Raw genomic sequence first — 25,546 nt, forward strand, 5'->3', positions numbered from 1 at the left:
CACAACACCAGGTCACCTAATCAAACTCTCTCCACCTAGTTGAACACAACACCAGATCACCTAATCAAACTCTCTCCACCTAGTTGAACACAACACCAGATCACCTAATCAAACTCTCTCCACCTAGTTGAACACAACACCAGATCACCTAATCAAACTCTCTCCACCTAGTTGAACACAACACCAGATCACCTAATCAAACTCTCTCCACCTTGTTGAACACAACACCAGATCACCTAATCAAACTCTCTCCACCTAGTTGAACACAACACCAGGTCACCTCATCAAACTCTCTCCACCTAGTTGAACACAACACCAGATCACCTAATCAAACTCTCTCCACCTTGTTGAACACAACACCAGATCACCTAATCAAACCCTCTCCACCTAGTTGAACACAACACCAGATCACCTAATCAAACTCTCTCCACCTAGTTGAACACAACACCAGATCACCTAATCAAACCCTCTCCACCTTGTTGAACACAACACCAGATCACCTAATCAAACCTCTCCACCTAGTTGAACACAACACCAGATCACCTAATCAAACCCTCTCCACCTAGTTGAACACAACACCAGGTCACCTAATCAAACTCTCTCCACCTAGTTGAACACAACACCAGATCACCTAATCAAACCCTCTCCACCTTGTTGAACACAACACCAGATCACCTAATCAAACTCTCTCCACCTAGTTGAACACAACACCAGATCACCTAATCAAACCTCTCCACCTAGTTGAACACAACACCAGGTCACCTAATCAAACTCTCTCCACCTAGTTGAACACAACACCAGATCACCTAATCAAACTCTCTCCACCTAGTTGAACACAACACCAGATCACCTAATCAAACTCTCTCCACCTAGTTGAACACAACACCAGATCACCTAATCAAACTCTCTCCACCTAGTTGAACACAACACCAGGTCACCTAATCAAACTCTCTCCACCTAGTTGAACACAACACCAGATCACCTAATCAAACTCTCTCCACCTAGTTGAACACAACACCAGATCACCTAATCAAACTCTCTCCACCTAGTTGAACACAACACCAGGTCACCTAATCAAACTCTCTCCACCTAGTTGAACACAACACCAGGTCACCTAATCAAACTCTCTCCACCTAGTTGAACACAACACCAGATCACCTAATCAAACTCTCTCCACCTAGTTGAACACAACACCAGATCACCTAATCAAACTCTCTCCACCTAGTTGAACACAACACCAGATCACCTAATCAAACTCTCCACCTAGTTGAACACAACACCAGATCACCTAATCAAACTCTCTCCACCTTGTTGAACACAACACCAGATCACCTAATCAAACTCTCCACCTAGTTGAACACAACACCAGGTCACCTAATCAAACTCTCTCCACCTAGTTGAACACAACACCAGGTCACCTAATCAAACTCTCTCCACCTAGTTGAACACAACACCAGATCACCTAATCAAACTCTCTCCACCTAGTTGAACACAACACCAGATCACCTAATCAAACTCTCTCCACCTAGTTGAACACAACACCAGATCACCTAATCAAACTCTCTCCACCTAGTTGAACACAACACCAGATCACCTAATCAAACTCTCTCCACCTAGTTGAACACAACACCAGGTCACCTAATCAAACTCTCTCCACCTATTAGAACACAACACCAGATCACCTAATCAAACTCTCTCCACCTTGTTGAACACAACACCAGATCACCTAATCAAACTCTCTCCACCTAGTTGAACACAACACCAGGTCACCTAATCAAACTCTCTCCACCTAGTTGAACACAACACCAGGTCACCTAATCAAACTCTCTCCACCTTGTTGAACACAACACCAGATCACCTAATCAAACTCTCTCCACCTAGTTGAACACAACACCAGATCACCTAATCAAACTCTCTCCACCTAGTTGAACACAACACCAGATCACCTAATCAAACTCTCTCCACCTTGTTGAACACAACACCAGATCACCTAATCAAACCCTCTCCACCTAGTTGAACACAACACCAGGTCACCTCTAATCAAACTCTCTCCACCTAGTTGAACACAACACCAGATCACCTAATCAAACTCTCTCCACCTAGTTGAACACAACACCAGATCACCTAATCAAACTCTCTCCACCTAGTTGAACACAACACCAGATCACCTAATCAAACCCTCTCCACCTTGTTGAACACAACACCAGATCACCTAATCAAACCCTCTCCACCTAGTTGAACACAACACCAGGTCACCTAATCAAACTCTCTCCACCTAGTTGAACACAACACCAGATCACCTAATCAAACTCTCTCCACCTAGTTGAACACAACACCAGATCACCTAATCAAACTCTCTCCACCTAGTTGAACACAACACCAGATCACCTAATCAAACTCTCTCCACCTAGTTGAACACAACACCAGATCACCTAATCAAACTCTCTCCACCTAGTTGAACACAACACCAGGTCACCAAATCAAACCCTCTCCACCTAGTTGAACACAACACCAGATCACCTAATCAAACTCTCTCCACCTAGTAGAACACAACACCAGGTCACCTAATCAAACTCTCTCCACCTAGTTGAACACAACACCAGGTCACCTAATCAAACTCTCTCCACCTAGTTGAACACAACACCAGGTCACCTAATCAAACTCTCTCCACCTAGTTGAACACAACACCAGGTCACCTAATCAAACTCTCTCCACCTAGTTGAACACAACACCAGATCACCTAATCAAACTCTCTCCACCTAGTTGAACACAACACCAGATCACCTAATCAAACTCTCTCCACCTAGTTGAACACAACACCAGATCACCTAATCAAACTCTCTCCACCTTGTTGAACACAACACCAGGTCACCTAATCAAACCTCTCCACCTAGTTGAACACAACACCAGGTCACCTCATCAAACTCTCTCCACCTAGTTGAACACAACACCAGATCACCTAATCAAACTCTCTCCACCTTGTTGAACACAACACCAGATCACCTAATCAAACTCTCTCCACCTAGTTGAACACAACACCAGATCACCTAACCTAACCTTGTTGAACACAACACCAGATCACCTAATCAAACCCTCTCCACCTAGTTGAACACAACACCAGGTCACCTAATCAAACTCTCTCCACCTAGTTGAACACAACACCAGATCACCTAATCAAACTCTCTCCACCTTAGTTGAACACAACACCAGGTCACCTAATCAAACTCTCCACCTAGTTGAACACAACTAGATCACCTAATCAAACTCTCTCCACCTTAGTTGAACACAACACCAGATCACCTAATCAAACTCTCTCCACCTAGTTGAACACAACACCAGATCACCTAATCAAACTCTCTCCACCTAGTTGAACACAACACCAGGTCACCAAATCAAACTCTCTCCACCTAGTTGAACACAACACCAGGTCACCTAATCAAACTCTCTCCACCTAGTTGAACACAACACCAGATCACCTAATCAAACTCTCTCCACCTAGTTGAACACAACACCAGATCACCTAATCAAACTCTCTCCACCTTGTTGAACACAACACCAGATCACCTAATCAAACTCTCTCCACCTAGTTGAACACAACACCAGGTCACCTAATCAAACTCTCTCCACCTAGTTGAACACAACACCAGATCACCTAATCAAACCCTCTCCACCTAGTTGAACACAACACCAGATCACCTAATCAAACTCTCTCCACCTAGTTGAACACAACACCAGATCACCTAATCAAACTCTCTCCACCTAGTTGAACACAACACCAGATCACCTAATCAAATCTCTCCACCTTGTTGAACACAACACCAGATCACCTAATCAAAGTCCACCTAGTTGAACACAACACCAGGTCACCTAATCAAACTCTCTCCACCTAGTTGAACACAACACCAGATCACCTAATCAAACTCTCTCCACCTTGTTGAACACAACACCAGATCACCTAATCAAACTCTCTCCACCTAGTTGAACACAACACCAGATCACCTAATCAAACTCTCCACCTAGTTGAACACAACACCAGATCACCTAATCAAACTCTCTCCACCTAGTTGAACACAACACCAGATCACCTCATCAAACTCTCTCCACCTAGTCGAACACAACACCAGATCACCTAATCAAACTCTCTCCACCTAGTTGAACACAACACCAGGTCACCTAATCAAACCCTCTCCACCTAGTTGAACACAACACCAGATCACCTAATCAAACTCTCTCCACCTAGTTGAACACAACACCAGGTCACCTAATCAAACTCTCTCCACCTAGTTGAACACAACACCAGGTCACCTAATCAAACTCTCTCCACCTAGTTGAACACAACACCAGGTCACCTAATAAAACTCTCTCCACCTAGTTGAACACAACACCAGGTCACCTAATCAAACTCTCTCCACCTTGTTGAACACAACACCAGATCACCTAATCAAACTCTCTCCACCTAGTTGAACACAACACCAGATCACCTAATCAAACTCTCTCCACCTAGTTGAACACAACACCAGATCACCTAATCAAACTCTCTCCACCTTGTTGAACACAACACCAGATCACCTAATCAAACCCTCTCCACCTAGTTGAACACAACACCAGGTCACCTCATCAAACTCTCTCCACCTAGTTGAACACAACACCAGATCACCTAATCAAACTCTCTCCACCTAGTTGAACACAACACCAGATCACCTAATCAAACTCTCTCCACCTAGTTGAACACAACACCAGATCACCTAATCAAACCCTCTCCACCTAGTTGAACACAACACCAGATCACCTAATCAAACCCTCTCCACCTAGTTGAACACAACACCAGGTCACCTAATCAAACTCTCTCCACCTAGTTGAACACAACACCAGATCACCTAATCAAACTCTCTCCACCTTGTTGAACACAACACCAGGTCACCTAATCAAACTCTCTCCACCTAGTTGAACACAACACCAGATCACCTAATCAAACTCTCTCCACCTTAGTTGAACACAACACCAGATCACCAAATCAAACTCTCTCCACCTTGTTGAACATAACACCAGATCACCTAATCAAACTCTCTCCACCTAGTTGAACACAACACCAGGTCACCAAATCAAACCTCTCCACCTAGTTGAACACAACACCAGGTCACCTAATCAAACTCTCTCCACCTAGTTGAACACAACACCAGATCACCTAATCAAACTCTCTCCACCTTATTGAACACAACAGCAGATCACCAAATCAAACTCTCTCCACCTTGTTGAACATAACACCAGATCACCTAATCAAACTCTCTCCACCTAGTTGAACACAACACCAGGTCACCAAATCAAACTCTCTCCACCTAGTTGAACACAACACCAGATCACCTAATCAAACCCTCTCCACCTAGTTGAACACAACACCAGGTCACCAAATCAAACTCTCTCCACCTAGTTGAACACAACACCAGGTCACCTAATCAAACTCTCTCCACCTAGTTGAACACAACACCAGATCACCTAATCAAACTCTCTCCACCTTATTGAACACAACACCAGATCACCAAATCAAACTCTCTCCACCTTGTTGAACATAACACCAGATCACCTAATCAAACTCTCTCCACCTAGTTGAACACAACACCAGGTCACCAAATCAAACTCTCTCCACCTAGTTGAACACAACACCAGATCACCTAATCAAACCCTCTCCACCTAGTTGAACACAACACCAGATCACCTAATCAAACTCTCTCCACCTAGTTGAACACAACACCAGATCACCTAATCAAACTCTCTCCACCTAGTTGAACACAACACCAGATCACCTAATCAAACTCTCTCCACCTTGTTGAACACAACACCAGATCACCTAATCAAACGCTCTCCACCTAGTTGAACACAACACCAGGTCACCTCATCAAACTCTCTCCACCTAGTTGAACACAACACCAGATCACCTAATCAAACTCTCTCCACCTTGTTGAACACAACACCAGATCACCTAATCAAACTCTCTCCACCTAGTTGAACACAACACCAGATCACCTAATCAAACTCTCTCCACCTAGTTGAACACAACACCAGATCACCTAATCAAACTCTCTCCACCTAGTTGAACACAACACCAGATCACCTCATCAAACTCTCTCCACCTAGTCGAACACAACACCAGATCACCTAATCAAACTCTCTCCACCTAGTTGAACACAACACCAGGTCACCAAATCAAACCCTCTCCACCTAGTTGAACACAACACCAGATCACCTAATCAAACTCTCTCCACCTAGTAGAACACAACACCAGGTCACCTAATCAAACTCTCTCCACCTAGTTGAACACAACACCAGGTCACCTAATCAAACTCTCTCCACCTAGTTGAACACAACACCAGGTCACCTAATAAAACTCTCTCCACCTAGTTGAACACAACACCAGGTCACCTAATCAAACTCTCTCCACCTTGTTGAACACAACACCAGATCACCTAATCAAACTCTCTCCACCTAGTTGAACACAACACCAGATCACCTAATCAAACTCTCTCCACCTAGTTGAACACAACACCAGATCACCTAATCAAACTCTCTCCACCTTGTTGAACACAACACCAGATCACCTAATCAAACCCTCTCCACCTAGTTGAACACAACACCAGGTCACCTCATCAAACTCTCTCCACCTAGTTGAACACAACACCAGATCACCTAATCAAACTCTCTCCACCTTGTTGAACACAACACCAGATCACCTAATCAAACTCTCTCCACCTAGTTGAACACAACACCAGATCACCTAATCAAACCCTCTCCACCTTGTTGAACACAACACCAGATCACCTAATCAAACCCTCTCCACCTAGTTGAACACAACACCAGGTCACCTAATCAAACTCTCTCCACCTAGTTGAACACAACACCAGATCACCTAATCAAACTCTCTCCACCTTGTTGAACACAACACCAGGTCACCTAATCAAACTCTCTCCACCTAGTTGAACACAACACCAGATCACCTAATCAAACTCTCTCCACCTTATTGAACACAACACCAGATCACCAAATCAAACTCTCTCCACCTTGTTGAACATAACACCAGATCACCTAATCAAACTCTCTCCACCTAGTTGAACACAACACCAGGTCACCAAATCAAACTCTCTCCACCTAGTTGAACACAACACCAGGTCACCTAATCAAACTCTCTCCACCTAGTTGAACACAACACCAGATCACCTAATCAAACTCTCTCCACCTTATTGAACACAACACCAGATCACCAAATCAAACTCTCTCCACCTTGTTGAACATAACACCAGATCACCTAATCAAACTCTCTCCACCTAGTTGAACACAACACCAGGTCACCAAATCAAACTCTCTCCACCTAGTTGAACACAACACCAGATCACCTAATCAAACCCTCTCCACCTAGTTGAACACAACACCAGATAACCTAATCAAACTCTCTCCACCTAGTTGAACACAACACCAGATCACCTAATCAAACTCTCTCCACCTAGTTGAACACAACACCAGATCACCTAATCAAACTCTCTCCACCTAGTTGAACACAACACCAGATCACCTAATCAAACTCTCTCCACCTAGTTGAACACAACACCAGATCACCTAATCAAACTCTCTCCACCTAGTTGAACACACCACCAGATCACCTAATCAAACCCTCTCCACCTAGTTGAACACAACACCAGATCACCTAATCAAACCCTCTCCACCTAGTTGAACACAACACCAGATCACCTCGTCAAACTCTCTCCACCTAGTTGAACACACCACCAGATCACCTAATCAAACCCTCTCCACCTAGTTGAACACAACACCAGATCACCTAATCAAACCCTCTCCACCTAGTTGAACACAACACCAGATCACCTCGTCAAACTCTCTCCACCTAGTTGAACACACCACCAGATCACCTAATCAAACCCTCTCCACCTAGTTGAACACAACGCCAGATCTGGTCACCGAATCAAACTCTCTCCACCTAGTTGAACACAACACCAGATCACCTAATCAAACCCTCTCCACCTAGTTGAACACAACGCCAGATCTGGTCACCGAATCAAACTCTCTCCACCTAGTTGAACACAACACCAGATCACCTAATCAAACCCTCTCCACCTTGTTGAACACAACACCAGGTCACCTAATCAAACTCTCTCCACCTAGTTGAACACAACACCAGATCACCTAATCAAACCCTCTCCACCTTGTTGAACACAACACCAGGTCACCAAATCAAACTCTCTCCACCTAGTTGAACACAACACCAGGTCACCTCATCAAACTCTCTCCACCTAGTTGAACACAACACCAGATCACCTAATCAAACCCTCTCCACCTTGTTGAACACAACACCAGATCACCTAATCAAACTCTCTCCACCTAGTTGAACACAACACCAGATCACCTAATCAAACCCTCTCCACCTTGTTGAACACAACACCAGATCACCTAATCAAACTCTCTCCACCTAGTTGAACACAACACCAGATCACCTAATCAAACTCTCTCCACCTAGTTGAACACAACACCAGATCACCTAATCAAACTCTCTCCACCTAGTTGAACACAACACCAGATCACCTAATCAAACCCTCTCCACCTAGTTGAACACAACACCAGATCACCTAATCAAACTCTCACCACCTAGTTGAACACAACACCAGATCACCTAATCAAACTCTCTCCACCTAGTAGAACACAACACCAGATCACCTAATCAAACTCTCTCCACCTAGTTGAACACAACACCAGATCACCTAATCAAACTCTCTCCACCTTGTTGAACACAACACCAGGTCACCTAATCAAACCCTCTCCACCTAGTAGAACACAACACCAGGTCACCTAATCAAACTCTCTCCACCTAGTTGAACACAACACCAGGTCACCTCATCAAACTCTCTCCACCTAGTTGAACACAACACCAGATCACCTAATCAAACTCTCTCCACCTAGTTGAACACAACACCAGATCACCTAATCAAACTCTCTCCACCTAGTTGAACACAACACCAGATCACCTAATCAAACTCTCTCCACCTAGTTGAACACAACACCAGATCACCTAATCAAACTCTCTCCACCTAGTTGAACACAACACCAGATCACCTAATCAAACTCTCTCCACCTAGTTGAACACAACACCAGATCACCTAATCAAACTCTCTCCACCTAGTTGAACACAACACCAGATCACCTAATCAAACTCTCTCCACCTTGTTGAACACAACACCAGGTCACCTAATCAAACCCTCTCCACCTAGTTGAACACAACACCAGGTCACCTAATCAAACCCTCTCCACCTAGTAGAACACAACACCAGGTCACCTAATCAAACTCTCTCCACCTAGTTGAACACAACACCAGGTCACCTCATCAAACTCTCTCCACCTAGTTGAACACAACACCAGATCACCTAATCAAACTCTCTCCACCTAGTTGAACACAACACCAGATCACCTAATCAAACTCTCTCCACCTAGTTGAACACAACACCAGATCACCTAATCAAACTCTCTCCACCTAGTTGAACACAACACCAGATCACCTAATCAAACTCTCTCCACCTAGTTGAACACAACACCAGATCACCTAATCAAACTCTCTCCACCTAGTTGAACACAACACCAGATCACCTAATCAAACTCTCTCCACCTAGTTGAACACAACACCAGATCACCTAATCAAACTCTCTCCACCTAGTTGAACACAACACCAGATCACCTAATCAAACTCTCTCCACCTTGTTGAACACAACACCAGGTCACCTAATCAAACCCTCTCCACCTAGTTGAACACAACACCAGGTCACCTAATCAAACCCTCTCCACCTAGTTGAACACAACACCAGGTCACCTAATCAAACCCTCTCCACCTAGTTGAACACAACACCAGGTCACCTAATCAAACTCTCTCCACCTAGTTGAACACAACACCAGATCACCTAATCAAACTCTCTCCACCTAGTTGAACACAACACCAGATCACCAAATCAAACTCTCTCCACCTAGTTGAACACAACACCAGATCACCTAATCAAACTCTCTCCACCTAGTTGAACACAACACCAGGTCACCTAATCAAACTCTCTCCACCTAGTTAGAACACAACACCAGATCACCTAATCAAACTCTCCACCTAGTTGAACACAACACCAGGTCACCTAATCAAACTCTCTCCACCTAGTTGAACACAACACCAGGTCACCTAATCAAACTCTCTCCACCTAGTTGAACACAACACCAGGTCACCTAATCAAACTCTCTCCACCTAGTTGAACACAACACCAGATCACCAAATCAAACTCTCTCCACCTAGTTGAACACAACACCAGGTCACCTAATCAAACTCTCTCCACCTAGTTGAACACAACACCAGGTCACCTAATCAAACTCTCTCCACCTAGTAGAACACAACACCAGATCACCTAATCAAACTCTCTCCACCTAGTTGAACACAACACCAGGTCACCTAATCAAACTCTCTCCACCTAGTTGAACACAACACCAGGTCACCTAATCAAACTCTCTCCACCTAGTTGAACACAACACCAGATCACCTAATCAAACTCTCTCCACCTAGTTGAACACAACACCAGATCACCTAATCAAACTCTCTCCACCTAGTTGAACACAACACCAGATCACCTAATCAAACTCTCTCCACCTAGTTGAACACAACACCAGATCACCTAATCAAACCCTCTCCACCTAGTTGAACACAACACCAGATCACCTAATCAAACTCTCTCCACCTAGTTGAACACAACACCAGGTCACCTAATCAAACTCTCTCCACCTAGTTGAACACAACACAGGTCACCTAATCAAACTCTCTCCACCTAGTTGAACACAAATACCAGATCACTAATCAAACTCTCTCCACCTAGTTGAACACAACACCAGGTCACCTAATCAAACTCTCTCCACCTTGTTGAACACAACACCAGATCACCTAATCAAACTCTCTCCACCTAGTTGAACACAACACCAGATCACCTAATCAAACTCTCTCCACCTAGTTGAACACAACACCAGATCACCTAATCAAACTCTCTCCACCTTGTTGAACACAACACCAGATCACCTAATCAAACCCTCTCCACCTAGTTGAACACAACACCAGGTCACCTAATCAAACTCTCTCCACCTAGTTGAACACAACACCAGATCACCTAATCAAACTCTCTCCACCTTGTTGAACACAACACCAGATCACCTAATCAAACTCTCTCCACCTAGTTGAACACAACACCAGATCACCTAATCAAACCCTCTCCACCTAGTTGAACACAACACCAGATCACCTAATCAAAACCTCTCCACCTAGTTGAACACAACACCAGATCACCTAATCAAACTCTCTCCACCTAGTTGAACACAACACCAGATCACCTAATCAAACTCTCTCCACCTAGTTGAAACAACACCAGATCACCTAATCAAACTCTTCACCTAGTTGAACACAAATCAAACCTCTCTCCACCTAGTTGAACACAACACCAGATCACCTAATCAAACCCTCTCTCCACCTAGTTGAACACAACACCAGATCACCTAATCAAACCCTCTCCACCTAGTTGAACACAACACCAGATCACCTAATCAAACTCTCTCCACCTAGTTGAACACAACACCAGATCACCTAATCAAACCCTCTCCACCTAGTTGAACACAACACCAGGTCACCTAATCAAACTCTCTCCACCTAGTTGAACACAACACCAGATCACCTAATCAAACTCTCTCCACCTAGTTGAACACAACACCAGATCACCTAATCAAACTCTCTCCACCTAGTTGAACACAACACCAGATCACCTAATCAAACCTCTCCACCTAGTTGAACACAACACCAGATCACTAATCAAACTCTCTCCACCTAGTTGAACACAACACCAGATCACCTAATCAAACTCTCTCCACCTTGTTGAACACAACACCAGATCTAATCAAACCCTCTCCACCTAGTTGAACACAACACCAGGTCACCTAATCAAACTCTCTCCACCTAGTTGAACACAACACCAGATCACCTAATCAAACTCTCTCCACCTTGTTGAACACAACACCAGATCACCTAATCAAACTCTCTCCACCTAGTTGAACACAACACCAGATCACCTAATCAAACCTCTCCACCTAGTTGAACACAACACCAGATCACCTAATCAAACCCTCTCCACCTAGTTGAACACAACACCAGGTCACCTAATCAAACTCTCTCCACCTAGTTGAACACAACACCAGATCACCTAATCAAACTCTCTCCACCTAGTTGAACACAACACCAGGTCACCTAATCAAACTCTCTCCACCTAGTTGAACACAACACCAGATCACCTAATCAAACTCTCTCCACCTAGTTGAACACAACACCAGATCACCTAATCAAACTCTCTCCACCTTGTTGAACACAACACCAGATCACCTAATCAAACTCTCTCCACCTAGTTGAACACAACACCAGGTCACCTAATCAAACTCTCTCCACCTAGTTGAACACAACACCAGGTCACCTAATCAAACTCTCTCCACCTAGTTGAACACAACACCAGATCACCTAATCAAACTCTCTCCACCTAGTTGAACACAACACCAGATCACCAAATCAAACTCTCTCCACCTAGTTGAACACAACACCAGATCACCTAATCAAACTCTCTCCACCTAGTTGAACACAACACCAGGTCACCTAATCAAACTCTCTCCACCTAGTTGAACACAACACCAGATCACCTAATCAAACCCTCTCCACCTAGTTGAACACAACACCAGATCACCTAATCAAACTCTCTCCACCTAGTTGAACACAACACCAGATCACCTAATCAAACTCTCTCCACCTAGTTGAACACAACACCAGATCACCTAATCAAACTCTCTCCACCTAGTTGAACACAACACCAGATCACCTAATCAAACCCTCTCCACCTAGTTGAACACAACACCAGGTCACTAATCAAACTCTCTCCACCTAGTTGAACACAACACCAGATCACCTAATCAAACTCTCTCCACCTAGTTGAACACAACACCAGATCACCTAATCAAACTCTCTCCACCTAGTTGAACACAACACCAGATCACCTAATCAAACTCTCTCCACCTAGTTGAACACAACACCAGATCACCTAATCAAACTCTCTCCACCTAGTTGAACACAACACCAGATCACCTAATCAAACTCTCTCCACCTAGTTGAACACAACACCAGATCACCTAATCAAACTCTCTCCACCTAGTTGAACACAAACCAGGTCACCAAATCAAACCCTCTCCACCTAGTTGAACACAACACCAGATCACCTAATCAAACCTCTCCACCTAGTTGAACACAACACCAGGTCACCTAATCAAACTCTCTCCACCTAGTTGAACACAACACCAGGTCACCTAATCAAACTCTCTCCACCTAGTTGAACACAACACCAGGTCACCTAATCAAACTCTCTCCACCTAGTTGAACACAACACCAGGTCACCTAATCAAACTCTCTCCACCTAGTTGAACACAACACCAGATCACCTAATCAAACTCTCTCCACCTAGTTGAACACAACACCAGATCACCTAATCAAACTCTCTCCACCTAGTTGAACACAACACCAGATCACCTAATCAAACTCTCTCCACCTAGTTGAACACAACACCAGATCACCTAATCAAACTCTCTCCACCTAGTTGAACACAACACCAGATCACCTAATCAAACTCTCTCCACCTAGTTGAACACAACACCAGATCACCTAATCAAACTCTCTCCACCTTGTTGAACACAACACCAGATCACCTAATCAAACTCTCTCCACCTAGTTGAACACAACACCAGATCACCTAATCAAACCCTCTCCACCTTGTTGAACACAACACCAGATCACCTAATCAAACCCTCTCCACCTAGTTGAACACAACACCAGGTCACCTAATCAAACTCTCTCCACCTAGTTGAACACAACACCAGATCACCTAATCAAACTCTCTCCACCTAGTTGAACACAACACCAGGTCACCTAATCAAACTCTCTCCACCTAGTTGAACACAACACCAGATCACCTAATCAAACTCTCTCCACCTAGTTGAACACAACACCAGATCACCAAATCAAACTCTCTCCACCTAGTTGAACACAACACCAGATCACCTAATCAAACTCTCTCCACCTAGTTGAACACAACACCAGGTCACCTAATCAAACTCTCTCCACCTAGTTGAACACAACACCAGGTCACCTAATCAAACTCTCTCCACCTAGTTGAACACAAACCAGATCACCTAATCAAACTCTCACCTAGTTGAACACAACACCAGATCACCTAATCAAACTCTCTCCACCTAGTTGAACACAACACCAGATCACCTAATCAAACTCTCTCCACCTAGTTGAACACAACACCAGGTCACCTAATCAAACTCTCTCCACCTAGTTGAACACAACACCAGATCACCTAATCAAACCTCTCCACCTAGTTGAACACAACACCAGGTCACCTAATCAAACTCTCTCCACCTAGTTGAACACAACACCAGATCACCTAATCAAACTCTCTCCACCTAGTTGAACACAACACCAGATCACCTAATCAAACTCTCCACCTAGTTGAACACAACACCAGATCACCTAATCAAACTCTCTCCACCTAGTTGAACACAACACCAGATCACCTAATCAAACTCTCTCCACCTAGTTGAACACAACACCAGATCACCTAATCAAACTCTCTCCACCTAGTTGAACACAACACCAGATCACCTAATCAAACCCTCTCCACCTAGTTGAACACAACACCAGATCACCTAATCAAACTCTCTCCACCTAGTTGAACACAACACCAGATCACCTAATCAAACCCTCTCCACCTAGTTGAACACAACACCAGATCACCTAATCAAACCCTCTCCACCTAGTTGAACACAACACCAGATCACCTCGTCAAACTCTCTCCACCTAGTTGAACACACCACCAGATCACCTAATCAAACCCTCTCCACCTAGTTGAACACAACGCCAGATCTGGTCACCGAATCAAACTCTCTCCACCTAGTTGAACACAACACCAGATCACCTAATCAAACCCTCTCCACCTAGTTGAACACAAACCAGATCACCTAATCAAACTCTCTCCACCTAGTTGAACACAACACCAGATCACCTAATCAAACTCTCTCCACCTTGTTGAACACAACACCAGGTCACCTAATCAAACTCTCTCCACCTAGTTGAACACAACACCAGATCACCTAATCAAACCCTCTCCACCTTGTTGAACACAACACCAGGTCACCAAATCAAACTCTCTCCACCTAGTTGAACACAACACCAGGTCACCTCATCAAACTCTCTCCACCTAGTTGAACACAACACCAGATCACCTAATCAAACCCTCTCCACCTAGTTGAACACAACACCAGATCTGGTCACCTAATCAAACTCTCTCCACCTAGTTGAACACAACACCAGATCACCTAATCAAACCCTCTCCACCTTGTTGAACACAACACCAGATCACCTAATCAAACTCTCTCCACCTAGTTGAACACAACACCAGATCACCTAATCAAACTTTCTCCACCTAGTTGAACACAACACCAGATCACCTAATCAAACTCTTCTCCACCTAGTTGAACACAACACCAGATCACCTAATCAAACCTCTCCACCTAGTTGAACACAACACCAGATCACCTAATCAAACTCTCTCCACCTAGTTGAACACAACACCAGATCACCTAATCAAACTCTCTCCACCTAGTAGAACACAACACCAGATCACCTAATCAAACTCTCTCCACCTAGTTGAACACAACACCAGATCACCTAATCAAACTCTCTCCACCTTGTTGAACACAACACCAGGTCACCTAATCAAACCCTCTCCACCTAGTAGAACACAACACCAGGTCACCTAATCAAACTCTCTCCACCTAGTTGAACACAACACCAGGTCACCTAATCAAACTCTCTCCACCTAGTTGAACACAACACCAGATCACCTAATCAAACTCTCTCCACCTAGTTGAACACAACACCAGATCACCTAATCAAACTCTCTCCACCTAGTTGAACACAACACCAGATCACCTAATCAAACTCTCTCCACCTAGTTGAACACAACACCAGATCACCTAATCAAACTCTTCCACCTAGTTGAACACAACACCAGATCACCTAATCAAACTCTCTCCACCTAGTTGAACACAACACCAGATCACCTAATCAAACTCTCTCCACCTAGTTGAACACAACACCAGATCACCTAATCAAACTCTCCACCTAGTTGAACACAACACCAGGTCACCTAATCAAACTCTCTCCACCTAGTTGAACACAACACCAGGTCACCTAATCAAACCCTCTCCACCTAGTTGAACACAACACCAGGTCACCTAATCAAACTCTCTCCACCTAGTTGAACACAACACCAGGTCACCTAATCAAACTCTCTCCACCTAGTTGAACACAACACCAGATCACCTAATCAAACTCTCTCCACCTAGTTGAACACAACACCAGATCACCTAATCAAACTCTCTCCACCTAGTTGAACACAACACCAGATCACCTAATCAAACTCTCTCCACCTAGTTGAACACAACACCAGATCACCTAATCAAACTCTCTCCACCTAGTTGAACACAACACCAGATCACCTAATCAAACTCTCTCCACCTAGTTGAACACAACACCAGATCACCTAATCAAACTCTCTCCACCTAGTTGAACACAACACCAGATCACCTAATCAAACTCTCTCCACCTAGTTGAACACAACACCAGATCACCTAATCAAACTCTCTCCACCTAGTTGAACACAACACCAGGTCACCTAATCAAACCTCTCCACCTAGTTGAACACAACACCAGGTCACCTAATCAAACCCTCTCCACCTAGTTGAACACAACACCAGGTCACCTAATCAAACCCTCTCCACCTAGTTGAACACAACACCAGGTCACCTAATCAAACTCTCTCCACCTAGTTGAACACAACACCAGATCACCTAATCAAACTCTCTCCACCTAGTTGAACACAACACCAGATCACCAAATCAAACTCTCTCCACCTAGTTGAACACAACACCAGATCACCTAATCAAACTCTCTCCACCTAGTTGAACACAACACCAGGTCACCTAATCAAACTCTCTCCACCTAGTAGAACACAACACCAGATCACCTAATCAAACTCTCTCCACCTAGTTGAACACAACACCAGGTCACCTAATCAAACTCTCTCCACCTAGTTGAACACAACACCAGGTCACCTAATCAAACTCTCTCCACCTAGTTGAACACAACACCAGGTCACCTAATCAAACTCTCTCCACCTAGTTGAACACAACACCAGATCACCTAATCAAACTCTCTCCACCTAGTTGAACACAACACCAGGTCACCTAATCAAACTCTCTCCACCTAGTTGAACACAACACCAGGTCACCTAATCAAACTCTCTCCACCTAGTTGAACACAACACCAGATCACCTAATCAAACTCTCTCCACCTAGTTGAACACAACACCAGGTCACCTAATCAAACTCTCTCCACCTAGTTGAACACAACACCAGATCACCTAATCAAACTCTCTCCACCTAGTTGAACACAACACCAGGTCACCTAATCAAACTCTCTCCACCTAGTTGAACACAACACCAGATCACCTAATCAAACCTCTCCACCTAGTTGAACACAACACCAGATCACCTAATCAAACTCTCTCCACCTAGTTGAACACAACACCAGATCACCTAATCAAACCCTCTCCACCTAGTTGAACACAACACCAGATCACCTAATCAAACTCTCTCCACCTAGTTGAACACAACACCAGATCACCTAATCAAACTCTCTCCACCTAGTTGAACACAACCACCAGATCACCTAATCAAACCCTCTCCACCTAGTTGAACACAACGCCAGAGGTCACCGAATCAAACTCTCTCCACCTAGTTGAACACAAATACCAGATCACCTAATCAAACCCTCTCCACCTAGTTGAACACAACGCCAGACCAGGTCACCTAATCAAACTCTCCACCTAGTTGAACACAACACCAGATCACCTAATCAAACCCTCTCCACCTTGTTGAACACAACACCAGGTCACCTAATCAAACTCTCTCCACCTAGTTGAACACAACACCAGATCACCTAATCAAACCCTCTCCACCTAGTTGAACACAACACCAGGTCACCTAATCAAACTCTCTCCACCTAGTTGAACACAACACCAGATCACCTAATCAAACTCTCTCCACCTAGTTGAACACAACACCAGATCACCTAATCAAACCCTCTCCACCTAGTTGAACACAACACCAGATCACCTAATCAAACTCTCTCCACCTAGTTGAACACAACACCAGATCACCTAATCAAACCCTCTCCACCTAGTTGAACACAACACCAGATCACCTAATCAAACTCTCTCCACCTAGTTGAACACAACACCAGATCACCTAATCAAACTCTCTCCACCTAGTTGAACACAACACCAGATCACCTAATCAAACTCTCTCCACCTAGTTGAACACAACACCAGATCACCTAATCAAACCTCTCCACCTAGTTGAACACAACACCAGATCACCTAATCAAACTCTCTCCACCTAGTTGAACACAACACCAGATCACCTAATCAAACTCTCTCCACCTAGTTGAACACAACACCAGATCACCTAATCAAACTCTCTCCACCTAGTTGAACACAACACCAGATCACCTAATCAAACTCTCTCCACCTAGTTGAACACAACACCAGGTCACCTAATCAAACCCTCTCCACCTAGTTGAACACAACACCAGGTCACCTAATCAAACTCTTCCACCTAGTTGAACACACCAGGTCACCTCATCAAACTCTCTCTCCACCTAGTTGAACACAACACCAGATCACCTAATCAAACTCTCTCCACCTAGTTGAACACAACACCAGATCACCTAATCAAACTCTCTCCACCTAGTTGAACACAACACCAGATCACCTAATCAAACTCTCTCCACCTAGTTGAACACAACACCAGATCACCTAATCAAACTCTCTCCACCTAGTTGAACACAACACCAGATCACCTAATCCTCCACCTAGTTGAACACAACACCAGATCACCTAATCAAACTCTCTCCACCTAGTTGAACACAACACCAGATCACCTAATCAAACTCTCTCCACCTAGTTGAACACAACACCAGATCACCTAATCAAACTCTCTCCACCTAGTTGAACACAACACCAGATCACCTAATCAAACCCTCTCCACCTAGTTGAACACAACACCAGGTCACCTAATCAAACCCTCTCCACCTAGTGAACACAACACCAGGTCACCTAATCAAACTCTCTCCACCTAGTTGAACACAACACCAGGTCACCTAATCAAACTCTCTCCACCTAGTTGAACACAACACCAGATCACCTAATCAAACTCTCTCCACCTAGTTGAACACAACACCAGATCACCTAATCAAACTCTCTCCACCTAGTTGAACACAACACCAGATCACCTAATCAAACTCTCTCCACCTAGTTGAACACAACACCAGATCACCTAATCAAACTCTCTCCACCTAGTTGAACACAACACCAGATCACCTAATCAAACTCTCTCCACCTAGTTGAACACAACACCAGATCACCTAATCAAACTCTCTCCACCTAGTTGAACACAACACCAGATCACCTAATCAAACTCTCTCCACCTAGTTGAACACAACACCAGATCACCTAATCAAACTCTCTCCACCTAGTTGAACACAACACCAGGTCACCTAATCAAACCCTCTCCACCTAGTTGAACACAACACCAGGTCACCTAATCAAACCCTCTCCACCTAGTAGAACACAACACCAGGTCACCTAATCAAACTCTCTCCACCTAGTTGAACACAACACCAGGTCACCTCATCAAACTCTCTCCACCTAGTTGAACACAACACCAGATCACCTAATCAAACTCTCTCCACCTAGTTGAACACAACACCAGATCACCTAATCAAACTCTCTCCACCTAGTTGAACACAACACCAGATCACCTAATCAAACTCTCTCCACCTAGTTGAACACAACACCAGATCACCTAATCAAACTCTCTCCACCTAGTTGAACACAACACCAGATCACCTAATCAAACTCTCTCCACCTAGTTGAACACAACACCAGATCACCTAATCAAACTCTCTCCACCTAGTTGAACACAACACCAGATCACCTAATCAAACTCTCTCCACCTAGTTGAACACAACACCAGATCACCTAATCAAACTCTCTCCACCTAGTTGAACACAACACCAGGTCACCTAATCAAACCTCTCCACCTAGTTGAACACAACACCAGGTCACCTAATCAAACCTCTCCACCTAGTTGAACACAACACCAGGTCACCTAATCAAACCCTCTCCACCTAGTTGAACACAACAAGGTCACCTAATCAAACTCTCTCCACCTAGTTGAACACAACACCAGATCACCTAATCAAACTCTCTCCACCTAGTTGAACACAACACCAGGTCACCTAATCAAACTCTCTCCACCTAGTTGAACACAACACCAGATCACCTAATCAAACTCTCTCCACCTAGTTGAACACAACACCAGGTCACCTAATCAAACTCTCTCCACCTAGTTGAACACAACACCAGATCACCTAATCAAACTCTCTCCACCTAGTTGAACACAACACCAGGTCACCTAATCAAACTCTCTCCACCTAGTTGAACACAACACCAGGTCACCTAATCAAACTCTCTCCACCTAGTTGAACACAACACCAGGTCACCTAATCAAACTCTCTCCACCTAGTTGAACACAACACCAGATCACCAAATCAAACTCTCTCCACCTAGTTGAACACAACACCAGGTCACCTAATCAAACCCTCTCCACCTAGTAGAACACAACACCAGGTCACCTAATCAAACTCTCTCCACCTAGTTGAACACAACACCAGGTCACCTAATCAAACTCTCTCCACCTAGTTGAACACAACACCAGGTCACCTAATCAAACTCTCTCCACCTAGTTGAACACAACACCAGGTCACCTAATCAAACTCTCTCCACCTAGTTGAACACAACACCAGGTCACCTAATCAAACTCTCTCCACCTAGTTGAACACAACACCAGGTCACCTAATCAAACTCTCTCCACCTAGTTGAACACAACACCAGGTCACCTAATCAAACTCTCTCCACCTAGTAGAACACAACACCAGGTCACCTAATCAAACTCTCTCCACCTAGTTGAACACAACACCAGGTCACCTAATCAAACTCTCTCCACCTAGTTGAACACAACACCAGATCACCTAATCAAACTCTCTCCACCTAGTTGAACACAACACCAGATCACCTAATCAAACTCTCCACCTAGTTGAACACAACACCAGATCACCTAATCAAACTCTCTCCACCTAGTTGAACACAACACCAGGTCACCTAATCAAACCCTCTCCACCTAGTTGAACACAACACCAGGTCACCTAATCAAACCCTCTCCACCTAGTAGAACACAACACCAGGTCACCTAATCAAACTCTCTCCACCTAGTTGAACACAACACCAGGTCACCTAATCAAACTCTCTCCACCTAGTTGAACACAACACCAGATCACCTAATCAAACTCTCTCCACCTAGTTGAACACAACACCAGATCACCTAATCAAACTCTCTCCACCTAGTTGAACACAACACCAGATCACCTAATCAAACTCTCTCCACCTAGTTGAACACAACACCAGATCACCTAATCAAACTCTCTCCACCTAGTTGAACACAACACCAGATCACCTAATCAAACTCTCTCCACCTAGTTGAACACAACACCAGATCACCTAATCAAACTCTCTCCACCTAGTTGAACACAACACCAGATCACCTAATCAAACTCTCTCCACCTAGTTGAACACAACACCAGATCACCTAATCAAACTCTCTCCACCTAGTTGAACACAACACCAGGTCACCTAATCAAACCCTCTCCACCTAGTTGAACACAACACCAGGTCACCTAATCAAACCCTCTCCACCTAGTTGAACACAACACCAGGTCACCTAATCAAACCCTCTCCACCTAGTTGAACACAACACCAGGTCACCTAATCAAACTCTCTCCACCTAGTTGAACACAACACCAGATCACCTAATCAAACTCTCTCCACCTAGTTGAACACAACACCAGATCACCTAATCAAACTCTCTCCACCTAGTTGAACACAACACCAGATCACCTAATCAAACTCTCTCCACCTAGTTGAACACAACACCAGGTCACCTAATCAAACTCTCTCCACCTAGTAGAACACAACACCAGATCACCTAATCAAACTCTCTCCACCTAGTTGAACACAACACCAGGTCACCTAATCAAACTCTCTCCACCTAGTTGAACACAACACCAGGTCACCTAATCAAACTCTCTCCACCTAGTTGAACACAACACCAGGTCACCTAATCAAACTCTCTCCACCTAGTTGAACACAACACCAGATCACCTAATCAAACTCTCTCCACCTAGTTGAACACAACACCAGGTCACCTAATCAAACCCTCTCCACCTAGTAGAACACAACACCAGGTCACCTAATCAAACTCTCTCCACCTAGTTGAACACAACACCAGGTCACCTAATCAAACCCTCTCCACCTAGTTGAACACAATACCAGGTCACCTAATCAAACTCTCTCCACCTAGTTGAACACAACACCAGGTCACCTAATCAAACTCTCTCCACCTAGTTGAACACAACACCAGGTCACCTAATCAAACTCTCTCCACCTAGTTGAACACAATACCAGGTCACCTAATCAAACCCTCTCCACCTAGTTGAACACAACACCAGGTCACCTAATCAAACTCTCTCCACCTAGTAGAACACAACACCAGGTCACCTAATCAAACTCTCTCCACCTAGTTGAACACAACACCAGGTCACCTAATCAAACTCTCTCCACCTAGTAGAACACAACACCAGATCACCTAATCAAACTCTCTCCACCTAGTTGAACACAACACCAGGTCACCTAATCAAACTCTCTCCACCTAGTTGAACACAACACCAGGTCACCTAATCAAACTCTCTCCACCTAGTAGAACACAACACCAGATCACCTAATCAAACTCTCTCCACCTAGTAGAACACAACACCAGATCACCTAATCAAACTCTCTCCACCTAGTAGAACACAACACCAGATCACCTAATCAAACTCTCTCCACCTAGTAGAACACAACACCAGATCACCTAATCAAACTCTCTCCACCTAGTAGAACACAACACCAGATCACCTAATCAAACTCTCTCCACCTAGTAGAACACAACACCAGATCACCTAATCAAACTCTCTCCACCTAGTTGAACACAACACCAGATCACCTAATCAAACTCTCTCCACCTAGTTGAACACAACACCAGGTCACCTAATCAAACTCTCTCCACCTAGTTGAACACAACACCAGATCACCTAATCAAACTCTCCACCTAGTAGAACACAACACCAGATCACCTAATCAAACTCTCTCCACCTAGTTGAACACAACACCAGATCACCTAATCAAACTCTCTCCACCTAGTTGAACACAACACCAGGTCACCTAATCAAACTCTCTCCACCTAGTTGAACACAACACCAGGTCACCTAATCAAACCCTCTCCACCTAGTTGAACACAACACCAGGTCACCTAATCAAACTCTCTCCACCTAGTTGAACACAACACCAGATCACCTAATCAAACTCTCTCCACCTAGTTGAACACAACACCAGATCACCTAATCAAACTCTCTCCACCTAGTTGAACACAACACCAGGTCACCTAATCAAACCCTCTCCACCTAGTTGAACACAACACCAGGTCACCTAATCAAACTCTCTCCACCTAGTTGAACACAACACCAGATCACCAAATCAAACTCTCTCCACCTAGTTGAACACAACACCAGGTCTAATCAAACCCTCTCCACCTAGTTGAACACAACACCAGGTCACCTAATCAAACTCTCTCCACCTAGTTGAACACAACACCAGGTCACCTAATCAAACTCTCTCCACCTAGTTGAACACAACACCAGGTCACCTAATCAAACTCTCTCCACCTAGTTGAACACAACACCAGGTCACCTAATCAAACTCTCTCCACCTAGTTGAACACAACACCAGGTCACCTAATCAAACTCTCTCCACCTAGTTGAACACAACACCAGGTCACCTAATCAAACTCTCTCCACCTAGTTGAACACAACACCAGGTCACCTAATCAAACTCTCTCCACCTAGTAGAACACAACACCAGGTCACCTAATCAAACTCTCTCCACCTAGTTGAACACAACACCAGGTCACCTAATCAAACTCTCTCCACCTAGTAGAACACAACACCAGATCACCTAATCAAACTCTCTCCACCTAGTTGAACACAACACCAGGTCACCTAATCAAACTCTCTCCACCTAGTTGAACACAACACCAGGTCACCTAATCAAACTCTCTCCACCTAGTTGAACACAACACCAGATCACCTAATCAAACTCTCTCCACCTAGTTGAACACAACACCAGGTCACCTAATCAAACTCTCTCCACCTAGTTGAACACAACACCAGGTCACCTAATCAAACTCTCTCCACCTAGTAGAACACAACACCAGATCACCTAATCAAACTCTCTCCACCTAGTAGAACACAACACCAGATCACCTAATCAAACTCTCTCCACCTAGTAGAACACAACACCAGATCACCTAATCAAACTCTCTCCACCTAGTAGAACACAACACCAGATCACCTAATCAAACTCTCTCCACCTAGTTGAACACAACACCAGGTCACCTAATCAAACTCTCTCCACCTAGTTGAACACAACACCAGATCACCTAATCAAACTCTCTCCACCTAGTTGAACACAACACCAGATCACCTAATCAAACTCTCTCCACCTAGTTGAACACAACACCAGGTCACCTAATCAAACCCTCTCCACCTAGTTGAACACAACACCAGGTCACCTAATCAAACCCTCTCCACCTAGTTGAACACAACACCAGGTCACCTAATCAAACCCTCTCCACCTAGTTGAACACAACACCAGGTCACCTAATCAAACTCTCTCCACCTAGTTGAACACAACACCAGGTCACCTAATCAAACTCTCTCCACCTAGTTGAACACAACACCAGGTCACCTAATCAAACTCTCTCCACCTAGTAGAACACAACACCAGATCACCTAATCAAACCCTCTCCACCTAGTTGAACACAACACCAGGTCACCTAATCAAACTCTCTCCACCTAGTTGAACACAACACCAGATCACCTAATCAAACCCTCTCCACCTAGTTGAACACAACACCAGGTCACCTAATCACACTTGTCAAAACTCTCTCCACCTAGTTGAACACAACACCAGGTCACCTAATCAAACTCTCTCCACCTAGTTGAACACAACACCAGGTCACCTAATCAAACTCTCTCCACCTAGTAGAACACAACACCAGATCACCTAATCAAACCCTCTCCACCTAGTTGAACACAACACCAGGTCACCTAATCAAACTC

The 25,546-nt window shown here is 44.4% G+C and overlaps 1 protein-coding gene and 1 long non-coding RNA gene across 7 annotated transcripts in view; one reads left to right on the top strand and one right to left on the bottom strand.

Annotated features, from left to right (window-relative positions):
• Positions 1-25,298, bottom strand: LOC127913270 (uncharacterized). The gene is made up of 5 exons (XR_008085465.1): positions 24,601-25,298; positions 22,890-23,329; positions 8,892-10,035; positions 5,865-7,517; positions 1-387 (listed from the first exon to the last, which is right to left on the bottom strand). It is a non-coding gene; the product is annotated as an uncharacterized LOC127913270 (long non-coding RNA).
• The window catches only part of hdac7a (histone deacetylase 7a), a 121,626-nt gene that overhangs the window by 69,802 nt on the left and 26,278 nt on the right, over positions 1-25,546 (top strand). The gene's annotated exons all lie outside the window — the stretch shown is intronic.

This window comes from Oncorhynchus keta, chromosome 28 (genome assembly GCF_023373465.1).
Source record: "Oncorhynchus keta strain PuntledgeMale-10-30-2019 chromosome 28, Oket_V2, whole genome shotgun sequence".
Classification (NCBI taxonomy): Eukaryota; Metazoa; Chordata; class Actinopteri; order Salmoniformes; family Salmonidae; genus Oncorhynchus; species Oncorhynchus keta.